The sequence below is a fragment of the Eubalaena glacialis genome, chromosome X, assembly GCF_028564815.1.
Source record: "Eubalaena glacialis isolate mEubGla1 chromosome X, mEubGla1.1.hap2.+ XY, whole genome shotgun sequence".
In the NCBI taxonomy this organism is placed as follows: domain Eukaryota; kingdom Metazoa; phylum Chordata; class Mammalia; order Artiodactyla; family Balaenidae; genus Eubalaena; species Eubalaena glacialis.
In genome coordinates this window covers 21,399,680-21,418,079 of record NC_083736.1, presented here as the reverse complement: position 1 = coordinate 21,418,079, position 18,400 = coordinate 21,399,680, and the positions used below count along the sequence as shown (strand labels likewise).

Sequence of the window (18,400 nt, the reverse complement as noted above, 5' to 3'; positions counted from 1 at the left end):
TCACAAAGGAGACATTACAACTGATACCACAGAAATACAAAGGATAAGAGACTACTATGAACAATTATACACCAGCAAATTTGACAACCTAGAAGAAATGGATAAATTCCTAGAAACATACAGCCTACTGAAACCGAATTGTGAAGAAATGGAAAATCCAAACAGACCGATTACTAGTAAGGAGACTGAATTAGTCAATCACAAACCTCCTTGGGATTAATATATACACACTACTATATATAAAATAGATAACCAACAAGGACCTACTGTATGGCACAGGAAACTACGCTCAATATTTTATAATCACCTATAAGGGAAAAGAATCTGAAAAAGAATGTATATGTATGTATATATATCTGAATCACTGTGCTGTACACTTGAAACTAACACAATATGGTAAATGAACTATACTTCAATAAAAGATATTATATATATATATAAAAATATATAGTTTCACATATACTACTTCCTATGGTCTGAGCATTTGTGCCCCTCCCCCCCCAATTTCATACATTGAGATCCTAACGCCCAATGAGATGGTATTAGCAGATGGGGCCTTTGGGAGGTGAGTAGGTCATGAGGGCAGAGCCCTCATAAATGAAATTAATACCCATATAAAATAGACCCCAGAGAGCTCCCTTGCCTCCTGCCACCACGTAGGGACACAAGAAGGCTATGAACAGGAAGAGGCTCCTCACTCGATCATACTGGCACCTTGATCTTGGACTTTTCAACCTCCAGAACTGTGAGAAATAAATTTCTGTTATAAGCTAAAGAAAACAAAAAACAAAAACCCACCCAACAAAAGTCCACAACCAGATGGCATTACTGGTGAATTCTCTCAAACATTTAAAGAATACCAATCATGTTCAAAGTCTCCCAGAAAGAAAAAAAGAAAGAAAGGAACACTACCAGGGCAATACCCCTGATGAATACAGATGCAAAAATCCTCAACAAAATATTAGCAAACCACATTCAACAATACATTAAAGGGATCATACACCATGATAAGTGGGATTTATTCTAGAGCTGCAAGGATGGTTCAACATCCACAAATCAATGTGTTATACCACTTTAACAAAATGAAGAATAAAAACCATGTGCTTACTCAATAGATACAGAAAAAGCATTTGACAAAATTCAACATCCATGTATGATTAAAAACTCTCAACAAAGGGTATAGAGGGGAATGTACCTCAACAACATAATAAAAGCCATATATGACAAGCCCACAGCTAACATTATACTCAATGATGAAAAGCTGAAATCTTTTCCTCTAATATCAGGAAGAAGTCAAGTATGCCCCTCTCACCACTTCTATTTAACACAGTATTGGACGTCCTAGCCATAGCAATTAGGCAAAAAAAGAAACAAAAAGGCATCCAAATTGGAAAGGACAAACTGTCACTATTTGCTGATGACATATTATATATAAGAAACCCTAAAGACTCCACAAAAAAACTGTGAGAAATAATAAATTCAGTTCAGTTGTAGGATACAAAGTCAATATACAAGAATTGTTGCATTTCTACACACTAATAAAAACTGTCAGAAAGAAATTAAGACAACAATCCCATTTACAATTGCATCAAAAAGAATAAAATACATAGGAATAAATTTTACCAAGCAGGTGAAAGATCTGTACACTGAAAACTATAAGATGTTGATGAAAGAAATTGAAGACACAAATAAATGGAAAGACATTCTGTGCTCATGGATTGGAAGAACATTGTTAAAATGTCCATACTACCCAAAGCAATCTATAGATTCAGTGCAATCCCTATCAAAATTCCAATGGCATTTTTTCACAGAAACAGAACAAACAATCTTAAAATTCATATGGAACTACGTATGATCCCAAATAGCTAAAGCAATCTTGAGAAAAAAGACCAAAGCTGGAGACATTGTGTGCCCTAATGTCACACTATATTACAAAGTGATAGTAATCAAAACAGTGTGGGATTGGCATAAAAACAGACACATATATCAATGGAACAGAATAGGGAGCCCAGAAATAAACCCATGCATATATGGTCAATTTATGACAAAGGAGGCAAGAATATACAATGGGGAAAAGACAGTCTCTGCAATAATGGTGCTAGGAAAACTGGATAGCCACATGAAAAGAGAACAAAACTGGACCACTCTTACACTATACACAAAAAGCTAACTCAAAATGGATTAAAGGAGCAGGCAGGAACGCGGCGGAGGCTGCTGCCATCGCAGCAGCCACCGCCACAGCAAAGAGGCCATGTTGTGTGGTGTGTGGGGCGGGGGGGGAGGGCCGGGGGGGGGAGGAGGAGGAGGAGGGAGTAAAGCCGAGAGAGGAGACGGGAGAGAGACACCACACACACACGGCACAAGATGGCCGGAGAGGCAGCAGCACCCCGAGCTGTCAGGTGTTTCGCCGCAGCCGCGGGGCCCGCCGGCTGGTGGGGACTTGCGCCCAGGCGGCCCGCAGGCCCGCGGGAGCGAAGCGGCCGCGGCTGGGGCAAGGCGGGCCACGCGCCGGGGTCGGAACTCGCGGCAGAGGCGGCCCGGCCGGGGTGGCCAGGCCCACGACGCGGAAAGCGCCACTGCGGCAGCGGCCGCGGAGGCTCCCCGGGGCCCGGGCGGCTCGACCCGGTACGGGCGGAAGGCTCGGGCGGGCGGCCAGCGCGGGACTCGGGTGCGGGCGACTAGGAGGTGCCGACCGCGGCGCTCGGACCTGGAAACTTACAAGATTAAAATTAAATTTGGTTGATGATGGTTCTGAACAAATACAGCTCTTTTATTTGAGGTATGCCATTTTGAAGACTGAGACGGTGGAATTTTATCCTTGAGGATAAAGGAAATCTTTGCAATAGTCTGTGTTTTATATAGCAAAAATATGAATCCTGAGGCTGAATTATCTAAGGGGCCAGTACAACAAAATAGATGTTGGTGGAAGAATTTACACCCAGTCAGCTTGAAGAGTCTCAAATGGACCCTACCACTGAGAAATCAAGATGGCAGTCCACCATGGGGAATTGAGAAAAATGGATTAATACAAGAGTGCTGTGATAATATACAACCAAGACAGGGTTCTTTTAACATGGATTTCATGAAATGAATGAAGATATAGGTTTCTTACCCAGCACAAATGGACAGTGAATTTGACTTTCTAGAGACTTTGTATCATTAAGAACATTTTTGACATTTGGAGAAGAAAGATGGCACATTAACAGATGATAGTTTGTATGCCTGGAATTTTTTGCAGTTTGATTTGTATGAGTATGATCTTGTGGAATGTTAACTTTAATAAAATTTCTAACACTTTAAAAAAAATGGATTAAAGAATTTAGTGTAATACCTGAACCCATAAAACTCCTACAAGAAAACATAGGTGGTAGGATCCTTGACATTGGTCTTCGCAATGATTTGTTGGATTTGACACCAAAAGCAAAGGCATCAAAAGCAAAAATAAACAAATGGGACTACACCAAAGTACAAAGCTTCTGTAGAGCAAAGGAAACCAACAAAATGAAAAAGCAACCTACCAAATGGGAGAAAATATTTGCAAATCATATCTGATAAGGGGTTAATATCTAAAAAAAAAAATATATATATATATAAAACTTATACAACTCAACAAAAAAGCCTATGATCAGCAAAGTGAGATCATAGATACAGAGAACAGATTGGTGGTTGCCAAAGGCAGAGGGTGGGGGGTGTGCAAAATGGGTGAAGGGGGTCAAAAGTACAAAATTTCAGTTATGAAATAAGTCTTGGGGAACACACAGCGTGCCTCAGGCTGCTCCAACGTCACGCCGGCCTCTGCCGCCACAGGCTCGCCCTGCATTCCGTACCCCTCCCTCCCCCCAGCCTGAGTGAACCAGAGCCCCCTAATCAGCCCCTCCTTTAACCCCCTCCTGTCTGGGCGAAGAAGAGATGCCAGAGGGCGACCGACATGCAGAGGCGGGGCCAAATCCAAAGCTGAACCCCAGGAGCTGTGCGAACAAAGAGAAAGGGAAATTTCTCCCAAGAGCCTCAGGAGCAGCAGATTAAATCTCCACAATCAACTTGATGTACCTGCATCTGTGGAATACCTGAATAGACAACAAATCATCCCAAAATTGAGACAGTGGACTTTGGGAGCAACTGTAGACTTGGGGCTTGCTGTATGCAACTGACTAGTTTCTGATTTATATGTTGATCTTAGTTTAGTTTTTAGCACTTGTTGTCACTGGTGGATTTGTTTACTGGTTTGGTTGCTCTTTTCTTTTTTTTATTACTTTTTAATTTTAATAATATTAAAAAATTTTTTATTTTAGTAACTTTTATTTTATTTTATTTTACTCTATTTTCTTTCTTTCTTTCTTTTTTTTCTCCCTTTTCTTCTGAGCCATGTAGCTGACAGGGTCTTGGTGCTCTGGCCGGGTGTCAGGCCTGAGCCTCGGAAGTGGGAGAGCCGAGTTCAGGACACTGGACCACCAGAGACCTCCTGGCTCCACGTAATATCAACTGGTGAGAGCTGTCCCAGAGATCTCCATCTCAACGCTAAGACCCAGCTCCACTCAACGACCAGCAAGTTCCAGTGCTGGACACCCCATGCCAAACAACTAGCAAGACAGGAACACAACCCCACCCATTAGCAGAGAGGCTGCCTAAAATCATAATAAGTTCACAGACACCCCAAAACACACCACCAGACTCGGACCTGCACACCAGAAAGACAAGATCCAGCTTCATCCACCAGAACACAGGCACCAGTCCCCTCCACCAGGAAGCCTACACAACCCACTGAACCAACCTTACCCACTGGGGGCAGACACCAAAAACAACAGGAACTATGAACCTGCAACCTGCAAAAAGGAGACCCCCAAACACAGTAAGTTAAGCAAAATGAGAACACAGAGAAATAGGCAGCAGATGAAGGAGCAAGGTAAAAACCCACCAGACCAAACAAATGAAAAGGAAATATGCAATCTACCTGAATAAGAATTCAGAGTAATGATAGTAAAGATGATCCAAAATCTTGGAAATAGAATGGAGAAAATACAAGAAAAGTTTAACAAGGACCTAGAAGAACTAAAGAGCAAACAAACAATGATGAACACCACAATAAATGATATTAAAAATTCTCTAGAAGGAATCAATAGCAGAATAACTGAGGCAGAAGAACAGACAAGTGACCTGGAAGATAAAATAGTGGAAATAACTACCACAGAGCAGAATAAAGAAAAAAGAATGAAAAGAACTAAGGACAGTCTCAGAGACCTCTGGGACAACATTAAACACACCAACATTCGAATTATAGGGGTCCCAGAAGAAGAAGAGAAAAATGGACTGAGAAAATATTTGAAGAGATTATAGATGAAAATTTCCCTAACATGGGAAAGGAAATAGTCAATCAAGTCCAGGAAGCACAGAGAGTGCCATACAGGATAAATCCAAGGAGAAACACACCAAGACACATAGTAATCAAACTATCAAAAATTATATACAAAGAAAAAATATTAAAAGCAGCAAGGGAAAAGCAACAAATAACATACAAGGGAATCCCCATAAGGTTAACAGCTGATCTTTCAGCAGAAACTCTGCAAGCCAGAAGGGTGTGGCAGGACATATTTAAAGTGATAAAACGGAAAAACCTACAACCAAGATTACTCTACCTGGCAAGGATCTCATTCAGATTTGATGGAGAAATTAAAACCTTTACAGACAAGAAGAAGCTAAGAGAATTCAGCACCACCAAACCAGCTTTACAACAAATGCTAAAGGAACTTCTCTAGGCAAGAAACACAAGAGAAGGAAAACACCTACAATAACAAACCCAAAACATTTAAGAAAATGGGAATAGGAACATACATATCAATAATTACCTTAAATGTGAATGGATTAAATGCTACAACCAAAAGACATAGACTGGCTGAATGGATACAAAAATAAGACCTGTATATATGCTGTCTACAAGAGACCCACTTCAGACCTAGGGACACATACAGACTGAAAGTGAGGGGATGGAAAAAGATATTCCATGCAAATGGAAATCAAAAGAAAGCTGGAGTAGCAATACTCATATCAGATAAAATACACTTTAAAATAAAGACTATTACAAGAGACAAAGAAGGGCACTACATAATGAGCAAGGGATCAATCCAAGAAGAAGATACAACAATTGTAAATATTTATGCACCCAACATAGGAGCACCTCAATACATAAGGCAAATGCTAACAGCCATAAATGGGGCAATCAACAGTAACACAATAATAGTAGGGGACTTTAACACCCCACTTTCACCAATGGACAGATCATCCAAAATGAAATAAATAAGGACACACAAGCTTTAAATGACACATTAAACAAGATGGACTTAATTGATATTTATAGGATATTCCATCCAAAAACAACAGAATACATTTTCTTCTCAAGTGCTCATGGAGCATTCTCCAGGATGGATCATATATTGGGACACAAATCAAGCTTTGGTAAATTTAAGAAAATTGAAATCGTATCAAGTATCTTTTCTGACCACAATGCAATGAGACTAGATATCAATTACAGGAAAAAAAACTGAAAAAATACAAACACATGGAGGCTAAACAATACACTACTAAATAACCAAGAGATCACTGAATAAATGAAAGAGGAAATCAAAAACTACCTAGAAACAAATGACAATGAAAACACGAAGACCCAAAACCTATGGGATGCAGCAAAAGCAGTTCTAAGAGGGAAGTTTATAGCAATACAAGCCTACATCAAGAAACAGGAAACATCTCGAATAAACAACCTAACCTAACAACCTAAAGCAATTAGAGAAAGAAGAACAAAAAACCCCCGAAGTTAGCAGAAGGAAATAAATCATAAAGATCAGATCAGAAATAAATGAAAAAGAAATGAAGGAAATGATAGCAAAGATCAATAAAACTAAAAGCTGGTTCTTTGAGAAGATAAACAAAATTGATAAACCATTAGCCACACTCATCAAGAAAAAAAGGGAGAAGACTCAAATCAACAGAATTAGAAATGAAAAAGGAGAAGTAACAACTGACACTGCAGAAATACAAAGGATCATGAGAGATTACTACAAGCAACTCTATGCCAATAAAATGGACAACCTGGAAGAAATGGACAAATTCTTAGGAAAAGCACAACCTTCCGAGACTGAACCAGGAAGAAACAGAAAATATAAACAGACTAATCACAAGCACTGAAATTGAAACTGTGATTAAAAATCTTCCAACAAACAAAAGCCCAGGACCAGATGGATTCACAGGCGAATTCTATCAAACATTTAGAGAAGAGCTAACACCTATCCTTCTCAAACTCTTCCAAAATATAGCAGAGGGAGGAACGCTCCCAAACTCATTCTATGAGGCCACCGTCACCCTGATACCAGACAATGATGTCACAAAAAAAAGAAAACTACAGGCCAATATCACTGATGAACATAGATGTGAAAGTCCTCAACAAAATACTAGCAAACAGAATCCAGCAGCGCATTAAAAGGATCATACACCATGATCAGGTGGGGTTTATCCCAGGAATGCAAGGATTCTTCAATATGGGCAAATCAATCAATGTGATACACCATATTAACAAACTGAAGCAGAAAAACCATATTATAATCTCAATAGACGCAGAAAAAGCTTTCAACAAAATTCAACACCCATTTATGATTAAAACTCTCCAGAAAGTAGGCATAGAGGGAACTTACCTCAACATAATAAAGGCCATATATGACAAACCCACAGCCAACATCATTCTCAATGGTGAAAAACTGAAAGCATTTCCACTAAGATCAGGAACAAGACAAGGTTGCCCACTCTCACCACTATTATTCAACATAGTTTTGGAAGTTTTAGCCCCAGCAATCAGAGACGAAAAAGAAAGAAAAGGAATCCAAATCGGAAAAGAAGAAGTAAAACTGTCACTGTTTGCAGATGACGTGATACTATACATAGAGAATCCTAAAGATGCTACCAGAAAACTACTAGAGCTAATCAATGAATTTGGTAAAGTAGCAGGATACAAAATTAATGCACAGAAATCTCTTGCATTCCTATACACTAATGATGAAAAATCTGAAAGACAAATTAAGGAAACACTCCCATTTACCACTGCAACAAAAAGAATAAAATACCTAGGAATAAACCTACCTAAGGAGACAAAAGACCTGTATGCAGAAAACTATAAGACACTGATGGAAGAAATTAAAGATGATACAAACAGATGAAGAGATATACCATGTTCCTGGATTGGAAGAATCAACATTGTGAAAATGACTCTACTACCCAAAGCAATCTACAGATTCAGTGCAATCCCTGTCAAACTACCAATGGCATTTTTCACAGAACTGGAACAAAAAATTTCACAATTTATATGGATACACAAAAGACCCCGAATAGCCAAAGCAATCCTGAGAAAGAAAAGTGGAACTGGAGGAATCAGGCTCCCTGACTTCAGACTATACTACAAAGCTACAGTAATCAAGACAGTATGGTACTGGCACAAAAACAGAAATATAGATCGAACAGGATAGAAAGCCCAGAGATAAACCTACACACATATGGTCACTTTATCTTTGATAAAGGAGGCAAGAATATACAATGGAGCAACGACAGCCTCTTCAATAAGTGGTGCTGGGAAAACTGGACAGGTACATGTAAAAGAATGAAATTAGAACACTCCGTAACACCATACACAAAAATAAACTCAAAATGGATTAAAGACCTAAATGTAAGGGCAGACACTATAATACTCTTAGAGGAAAACCTAGGCAGAACACTCTATGACATACATCACAGCAAGATCCTTTTTGACCCAGCTCCTAGAGAAATGGACATAAAAACAAAAATAAATAAATGGGACCTAATGAAACTTAAAAGCTTTTGCACAGCAAAGGAAACCATAAACAAGACCAAAAGACAACCCTCAGAATGGGAGAAACTATTTGCAAATGAAGCAACTGACAAAGGATTAATCTCCAAAATTTACAAGCACCTCATGCAGCTCAATAACAAAAAACCAAACAACCCAATCCAAAAATGGGCAGAAGACCTAAATAGACATTTCTCCAAAGAAGATATACAGAGTGCCAACAAACACATGAAAGAATGCTCAACATCATTAATCATTAGAGAAATGCAAATCAAAACTACAATGAGATATCATCTCACACTGGTCAGAATGGCCATCATCAAAAAATCTAGAAACAATAAATGCTGGAGAGGGTGTGGAGAAAAGGGAACCCTCTTGCACTGTTGGTGGGAATGTAAATCGATACAGCCACTATGGAGAACAGTATGGAGGTTCCTTAAAAAACTACAAATAGAACTACCATACGACCCAGCCCACTACTGGGCATATACCCTGAGAAAACCATAATTCAAAAAGAGTCATGTACCAAAATGTTCATTGCAGCTCTATTTACAATAGCCAGGACATGGAAGCAACCTAAGTGTCCATCATCGGATGAATGGATAAAGATGTGGCACATATATACAATGGAATATTACTCAGACATAAAAAGAAACGAAATGGAGTTATTTGTAGTGAGGTGGATGGACCTAGAGTCTGTCATACAGAGTGAAGTAAGTCAGAAAGAGAAAAACAAATACAGTAATGCTAACACATATATATGGAATCTAAGGGGAAAAAAAAAAAGGTCATGAAGAACCTAGTGGCAAGATGGGAATAAAGACACAGACCTACTAGAGAATGGACTTGAGGATATGGGGAGGGGGAAGGGTAAGCTGTGACAAAGTGAGAGAGTGGCATGGACATATATACACTACCAAACATAAAATAGATAGCTAGTGGGAAGCAACCGCATAGCACAGGGAGATCAGCTCGGTGCTTTGTGACCACCTAGAGGGGTGGGATAGGGAGGGTGGGAGGGAGTGAGATGCAAGAGGGAAGAGATATGGGAACATATGTATATGTATAACTGATTCACTTTGTTATAAAGCAGAAACTAACACACCATTGTAAAGCAATTATACTCCAATAAAGGTGTTAAAAAAAAAAGAGAAATGGAAATAAAAACAAAAATAAACAAATGGGACCTAATGAAACTTAAAAGCTTTTGCACAGCAAAGGAAACCATAAACAAGACGAAAAGACAACCCTCAGAATGGGAGAAAATATTTGCAAATGAATCAACGGACAAAGGATTAATCCCCAAAATATACAAGCAGCTCATGCAGCTCAGTATCAAAAAACAAACAATCCAATCCAAAAATGGGCAGAAGACCTAAATAGACATTTCTCCAAAGAAGATATACAGATTGCCATCAAACACATGAAAGAATGCTCAACATCACTAATCATTAGAGAAATGCAAATCAAAACTACAATGAGGTATCACCTCACACCAGTCAGAATGGCCATCATCAAAAAATCTACAAACAATAAATGCTGGAAAGGGTGTGGAGAAAAGGGAACCCTCTTGCACTGTTGGTGGGAATGTAAATCGATACAGCCACTGTGGAGACCAGTATGGAGGTTTTTTTAAAAACTAATAATAGAACTACCATATGACCCAGCAATCCCACTACTGGGCATATACCCTGAGAAAACCATAATTCAAAGAGTCATGTACCACAATGTTCATTGCAGCACTATTTACAGTAGCCAGGACATGGAAGCAACCTAAGTGTCCATCATCGGATCAATGGATAAAGAAGATGTGGCACATATATACAATGGAATATTACTCAGCCATAAAACGAAACGAAACTGAGTTATTTGTAGTGAGGTGGGTGAACCTAGAGTCTGTCATACGGAGTGAAGTAAGTCAGAAAAACAAATACCGTATGCTAACACATATATATGGAATCTAAAAAAAAATGGTTCTGAAGAACCTAGGAGCAGTACAAGAATAAAGACGCAGACACAGAGAATGGACTTGAGGACACTGGGAGGGGGAAGGGTAAGCTAGGAAGAAGTTAGAGAGTGGCATTGACATATATACACTACCAAGTGTAAAGTAGATAGGTAGTGGGAAGCAGCCGCAAAGCACAGGGAGATCAGCTTGGTTCTTTGTGACCCTAGAGGGGTGGGTTAGGGAGGGTGGGAAGGAGACGCAAGAGGGAGGGGATATGGGGATGTATGTATACGTATAGCTGATTCACTCTGTTATACAGCAGAAAGTAGCACAACAATGTAAAGCAATTTTACAATTTTGTAAAGCAATTTTATTATACTCCAATAAAAATGTTAAGAAAAAAAAGAAACTATTGCCTAATCTAAAGTCTTACAGATTTACACCAATGTTTCCTCTAAGATCCATTTTGAGTTAATTTTTATATGTGGTATGAACTAAGGTTCAAATTTATTCTTTTGCATATGGATATCCATTGTCTATCACCATTTGTTGATAAGGATACTCTTGACATCCTTGTTGAAAATCAATTTACTTTTGATATATGGGTTTATTTCTAAGTGTTGTCATCTTAATAATATTAAATCTTCCAATTCATGAACATAGGATGTCTCTCCATTTACTTAGATCTTTAGTTTCTTTCAACAATGATTTGCAGTATACAAGTCTTATATTCATTGATTAAATTTACTCATAAATATTTTTTCTTTTTGTTATTTTAACTGGATTTTAAAAAATTTTTAGATTGTTTATAGCTAATGTATAGAAATACAACTGATTTTTTTCTATATTCTTAAAAAAAAAAAAAAAGTCCTGGAGATGTAATGTGCAGCATGGTAATAGTTAATAATACTCTTTCCTATTTGAAAGTAGATCTTAAAAGTTCTCATCACAGAAATTTGCAACCATTTATGGTAACAGATTAACAAGACTTATTGTGATCATTTATATATATATATATATATATATACACACATACATATTATATGTGTGTATATATATATATATATATATGTTGTATACCTGAAACTAATATAACATATGTAAATTATACCTCAAAAATATAAACATGAACATAGACTTTTTTCCTCTATTGTTTACTGCTATATCCTCAGGGTTTAGATTAATCCTCAAACCATACATAGTGTGCTGTCGGTAAATGTTTGTTGAAGCAATGAATCTTTTGTGAGCTTTCAGATTCTCCATGCCAGGAAAACCCTCCATAATATTTTGTAATAGACAAAATGTTTCTTTTCAACACCATCTTAGAAATACTTTAGCCATGCTAGCAAAAAAAACAAACAAAAACAACTCCATCATATGTATATGCATACACATGTACATATACATATATACACACATATACAGTTATTTATACATACCTCATTTTGTTTATCCATTCATCCATCGATAGACATTTAGAGTGTTTCCACTTTTTGGCTATGAACATTACTATACAAATATCTATTTAAGTCTCTGCTTTCAAGTCTTTTTGGGTATATACCCAGAAGTAGAATTGCTAAATCATATGATAATTCTCTTTTTAATTTTTTTGAGGAACTGCCATACTGTCTTCCATAGTGGCTGCACCATTTTACATTCCCTCGGCAACGCACAAAAGTTCTAATTTCTCCAGCACGTGTTGTTTTCTGTTTGTTTCTTATAATAGCCATTTTCATGGCATTGCTAAGTTTTAAGACTTAATTTTGAGAAAAGAAATATAAAATTCAGTTCGTGGATCTGAACTAGATTTCCCACTTGTCTTTTGGACAGTTTGAAAAATTTGTCTTCCAACAAATACTCAAGTAAAACATGAGTAAACGTGGAAAGCTTCCTACTATGAAAGTTATGGAGAGCTGGTCATGAGCAGGGGCTCACTTCCTAGCTGGGTAGCCTTGAGCAAGTTCATTTACCTCTCAGCCACTTCCTAGGGTTGTTGGGGGGATTAAATTTTCTCATACTTTAAAGCCCTTTTTAACAGTGCCAGGTACCCAGGGCACGTGTCGCGCACTGTTTCAGGGTGAGTTGTTGCTTATTGATTTGCACAGAACTGAAACTCTCCATGAGTTCCATCTTGATTATCAGAGGTCCAAACCATATGTAACTAGGATATTTTTTATCTCCTTTTTGGTGGTGCCAGAATATATCTGAAACACTGAAACCTTTAAAGGCATTTGTCAAGACATTTATTGCCTTACTAGATATTAAGAACATTTTTTTTAAAAGGGAAAACATTGTAGGAGGGGAAATAGAAAATTATTTTCATGTGGACAGGACTATAAATGGGATTGTTTTCTTGGGAGAAAACTTTATAAATGGAAACCTCTTAATACAGCAAAAGATTGAATTTAAATTCAGTCTTTTCTCTTTGAAAATGCCATGCCATGGTCTTCATTATTTGTTATATTTCTAAAGTGCTTTTCTTCCCAGGAAGCTCATTACAAACTGTCTCCTGACCTGATTCAATTCAGCTCCTTCGCAGGGGAACCACCCTTCAAAATGTACCAGAAACAGATCAGAGAGCTTGCAAATCAAGACCCATAGTTGTTTTGCGTGGATACTGCATTTTATAAAGTGTGACACCACTGTTTATCATTAAGGGTTCAAATAATTTCATCCCCTTAGGCAGAATATTCAGTTATGAGCTTGAGTCAAACTATAGTAGACAAGTTGTAGATTCCTTAGAAAGTGGGCTTCTAATGGAAATGCTAACAATCCATTAACAGCAGGAGGGCTAGTGGCTGCCACTAAAAATATACTTAGAGATTACAGTAATAAAAACACATATTTAAAAATGCCTGCTAGGGGCTTCCCTGGTGGTACAGTGGTTGAGAATCTGCCTGTCAATGCCAGGGACACGAGTTCGAGCCCTGGTCCGGGAAGATCCCACATGCCGAGGAGCAACTAAGCCCATGTGCCACAACTACTGAGCCTGTGCTCTAGCGCCCGCGAGCCACAACTACTGAGGCCGTGTGCCACAACTACTGAAGCCCACATGCCTAGAGCCCACGCTCCACAACATGAGAAGCCACCGCAATGAGAAGCCTGCGCACTGCAACGAAGAACAGCCCCTGCTCGCCTCAACTAGAGAAAGCCCGCACACAGCAACGAAGACCAACGCAGCCAAAAATAAAATAAATTAAAAATAAAAATAAAAATGCCTGTTAGAAGTTCAAGGATTTATTTTTTCACGTTGCTGTTAATAATAGGCCGCCCTATCCTTTTGGCATTTGATTTTGTCTCATAAATGGGCTTAATCTAAATTAATGCTGTTGTACTACAGCATTTTTTTCTGTTTGATTTTGAGGGGTTTGGATGTCTTTTGGCAGAATTATCAGTGCCTTTAATGGAAGATGAATAATCGGTGTATTCGCAGAATTATGGAATTTTAAATCTGGAAAGGATCTCAGTGATCAGCAAGTCATCTCTCTTGTATCTGCTAGAGGAGATTTGAGCTCCTAAAAAGTAATGGGCTAGAACTTAAAAAGGGAAAATGACTGCAGGGGAATTGATGTTGTGCCTGAGGCCTTAGTATTTTCTTACCTGTGACATTATTGCAATGCCCTTTGGCCTAATCTCCTTGCCTCAATTATCTTTCTTTCTTCCTACCGTATCTTTTTTTGATGGTAAAAATAGTATGTTCATTGTAGAACTATTAGAAAGTAAAGAAAATAATAAAAGAGACTAAAAATCACCTCTAGCCTCATCACCCAGAGTAGTCACTGCTAATATTTGGCGGGTATTGCCCCCATTTTTTTTCCATCTACATGTATATATTTCCTTTTACAAAATTGGGTTCATGCAGAACATACTATTCTAAAATCATTTTTACTTTGCAATAGCTCATGAACATTTTCTCACATTACTGAATATTCTTTAAGGACTTGATTTTCATCAGCTGCTTAGTGTATAATCTCAGAGCTGTGCAAGATTTCTCTAACCTGTTTGGGGAGTTTGACGTTTTGTCTGTTGACACTGCGATGAATATCCATGTACACAAATTTACATCTCTGATTGTCTCCTCGGGAAAAAAAGTTTTTGTGCCTATTGCCCAATTACCCCTCCGAACGACACTACTATTTTACCCTTCCACCAGCAGTAACAGGAGTGTAGTCTTTTTCCTGAGCCCTCACCAACACTGGCCATTACAAATTAAAAAAAAATCTTGGGGGAGTGACATCATCAAGATGGCAACATAGGTCATTCCTGACTTTGTTCTCCCTCACAAGAAGAACTAACAACTATTCACAGAGAAGACACCACTGAGAGAATCCTAGAACACTTGGGTGAGGCTGAAGCACCCCCTGCACCACAGAGACCAAGACAGGTGGCATTAGAAGGGTAAGAGGAGCCGCTACGTGCTCACCGCACTGCCCCTCCCCCAGGCCAGCATGGCACCGTGGAGAAATCTCCCCCAAGCCTCTGGTTCCTCCAGTGGCGAAGGAGGCCCAGATGGACATCCAGCTCTCCCAGCACTGTGGGTTCTTTCTTGCGAGACCATCTCTGGTCTTACCCCATGGAGACTGCAGAGGAATCTGAAGGACTTGACCACTGAGAATCTCATCATGCCACAACCAGCACTCTGATCTTGGCGGACCAAGTTCCTATGTGCAGTGCCCAAGTAGTAGCCCCAGCCAGCCACTTTGTCCATCTGCAGAGTCAAGTCATTGGCACCGTCTGACCTGGGAACTCAGTGGAGTCCAAGTCTGTCTGATTTGGGTCCTCAAACAAAGATTTTTGGCCCTGGAGCCCGGTCTGTCCCCACGCATGCAGGGGAGCTGAGTTTTAACCCCCACTGACTGCTGAGTGAAGCTCCCAGCCCCACCCAACCAGAAAGCCTGGCCAGAACACCTGGGAAGCTGCATAGCCCAGCAATACTTGAGCACAGAGTCTGGCAGGCAGAGCTGACAGATGGCAGAGCAAAGCCAGTGGCTGTGTTCAGCTAGGGGACTTAGCGTGCAGGTCAGCTTGAATCAAGACCACCAACAAAGAGCCTTTCTGGCCTTGGAATTAGTTCTCCCACCGTGCCCAGGAAGGGAACCTAATTCACAGCCCCACTCATTGCTGAATACACCTTGCAGCCCACCCGACCATGGAATCTAACTAGAGCACATGGGAAGCTGCCTAGCCCATCCAACAACCCTGCGTACAGTGGCACTTGAACAGAGCAAAACTGGTGGCCCTGTCTGGCCAGGGAATTCAGTACACACTCTTGCCTGGCTCAGGTCCCCAAACAACAAGCCATACAGGCCCTGGGGCCTATTCTGCTGCCCCACCAGGGAAGAGAAGCTAATTCATAGCCCCACCTACTGCTGAGTATAGTACCCAGTCATGACCATCTAGTAATCCTGACCAGCAAACCCAGGAAGCTGTGGAGCCCAACCTACAGCCTCACTTGTGCAGGGAACCAAATCAGCAGTCCTATTTAACTGTTCTCAGGCAGCAGCAAGCCCTCCCTGCCCCGTCACCTCAGAACTTGGGCAGTGGCCTCACCCCAAAATAAACCCTGATAGCAAACCATTCCTGCCCAAGGATGTTACCAGCAAACACATCCAGAAACCCAAACTGAGCTGACTGTCTCTGCCAAAGCACACATGTAAAGTCTGGAAGAGAAGACCACTTACTGAAATGTGCATATACCAATGTAAGAAATCAAGGATCATGAAAAATCTGGTTAATATGACAGCAAAGGAAACTAATAAAGCTCCAATTACTGACCCTAAAGAAATTGACATCTCTGAACTTTCAGACAAAGAATTCAGAATAATCCTCCTAAATAAGTTTAGTGAACTACAAGCACACACAGACAACAAAATTAGGAAAACCATACATGAACAAAATGAGAAACTCAACAAAGAAATAGGAACCATCAAAAAAAAAAAAAAACCCCAAACAGAAACCCTAGAGCTGAAAAATACAATGACTGAAGAACTCAACAATGAGCTTCAAAAGCAGACTCTACTAGGCACAAGAAACCTAGAAGTCAAGAAACTATTCAGTCGGGAGCAAAAAGAAAAAAACAATGAAGAAGATTGAATAAAACCTATGGGACTTACAGGACACAATCAAAAGAAACAGTATGTGCATTATGGGAATTCCAGAAGGAGAAGATAAAGAGAAAGAGACAAAGAGACATTATTTAAATCAATAATGGCTGAAAACTTCCCACAACTTGGGAGAGAATGGGACATCCAGATCCATAAGGCACAAAGGACACCAAATAGGTTAAACCTGAGTAGGGCTACACTGAGATTATAATTAAATTGTCAAAAGTCAAAGAATTTTGAAAGCAGCAAGAGAAAAGAGAAATTACGAACACTGGAACCCTCATAAGACTTCTGGTAGATTTCTCAACAGAAACGTTTCGTGCCAGGAGAGAATGGAATGGTATATTCAAATTTTTGAAAAAAACCATCAACCAAGAATTCTATGCCTGGCAAAGCTATCCTTCAGAAATGAAGGAGAGATAAAGGTATTCCTGAAGAAACAAAACCTGAGGGAGTTTATCACCACTAGATCTGCCTTACAAGAAAGGCTAAAGGGAGTTCTTTGAGTAGAAGGACACTAAATAACATCATAAAATATAAGAAGGTAGCATAAAACTCACTGGTAATGGTAAGTATATAGTCAAAGTTAGATTCTGTAATGTGTTAACAGTGGTACATAATTCACTTATAACTGTATGTTAAAAGTTAGAAAACAGGACTTCCCTGGTGGTGCAGTGGTTGAGAATCTGCCTGCCAATGCAGGGGACACGGGTTTGATCCTTGGTCTGAAAAGATCCCACATGCCTGTGCACCACAACTATGGAGCCTGTGCTCTAGAGCCTGTGAGCCACAACTACTGAGGCCGCGTGCCACAACTACTGAAGCCCGCACGCCTAGAGCCCATGCTCTGCAACAAGAGAAGCCACCGCAATGAGAAGTCTGCACACCACAACAAAGAGTAGCCCCCACTCGCCACAACTAGAGAAAGCCTGCACACAGCAACAGACCCAATGAAGCCATAAATAAGTAAATAATAAGTAAATACTACTTTAAAAAGTTAGAAAACATAGTAAAAATAACCATGACTACAATAATTTGATATTGGTTACACAGTATTTAATAATATATCAACTGTCCAGCAACAATAACCTAAAATGTGAGGGAGAAGACAAGCAAAAGTAAAGTTTAGGAAGTCTACTGAACTTAAGTCATTATCAGTTTAAAATAGGGTGTTATTATTTTAATATAGTCTATGTAAGCCTCATGGTAATGATAAGGCAAAAACGTGTAGTATTTACACAAAAGAACATGATAAAGTTGTCAAAGCGTACTGATACCAAAAGACATCAAAACACACACAAAAAACACAGCAAGATATGAAACAAGGAACAGAGGAACTACAAAACAGCCAGAAAACAATTAGCAAAATGGCAATAATAAGTCCTTCCCTATCAATAATTACTTTTAACATAAATGGAGCTAGATTCTGCAATCAAAAGATACAGAATGGCTAAATGGATTAAAAAAAAAAACAAGATCCAACAATATGTTGCCCACAAGAGG

General features: G+C 39.3%; 1 protein-coding gene across 1 annotated transcript in view; it reads left to right on the top strand.

Annotated features, from left to right (window-relative positions):
* Window positions 1-18,400, top strand: part of PCYT1B (phosphate cytidylyltransferase 1B, choline) — a 142,375-nt gene that overhangs the window by 117,188 nt on the left and 6,787 nt on the right. The window lies entirely within an intron of this gene.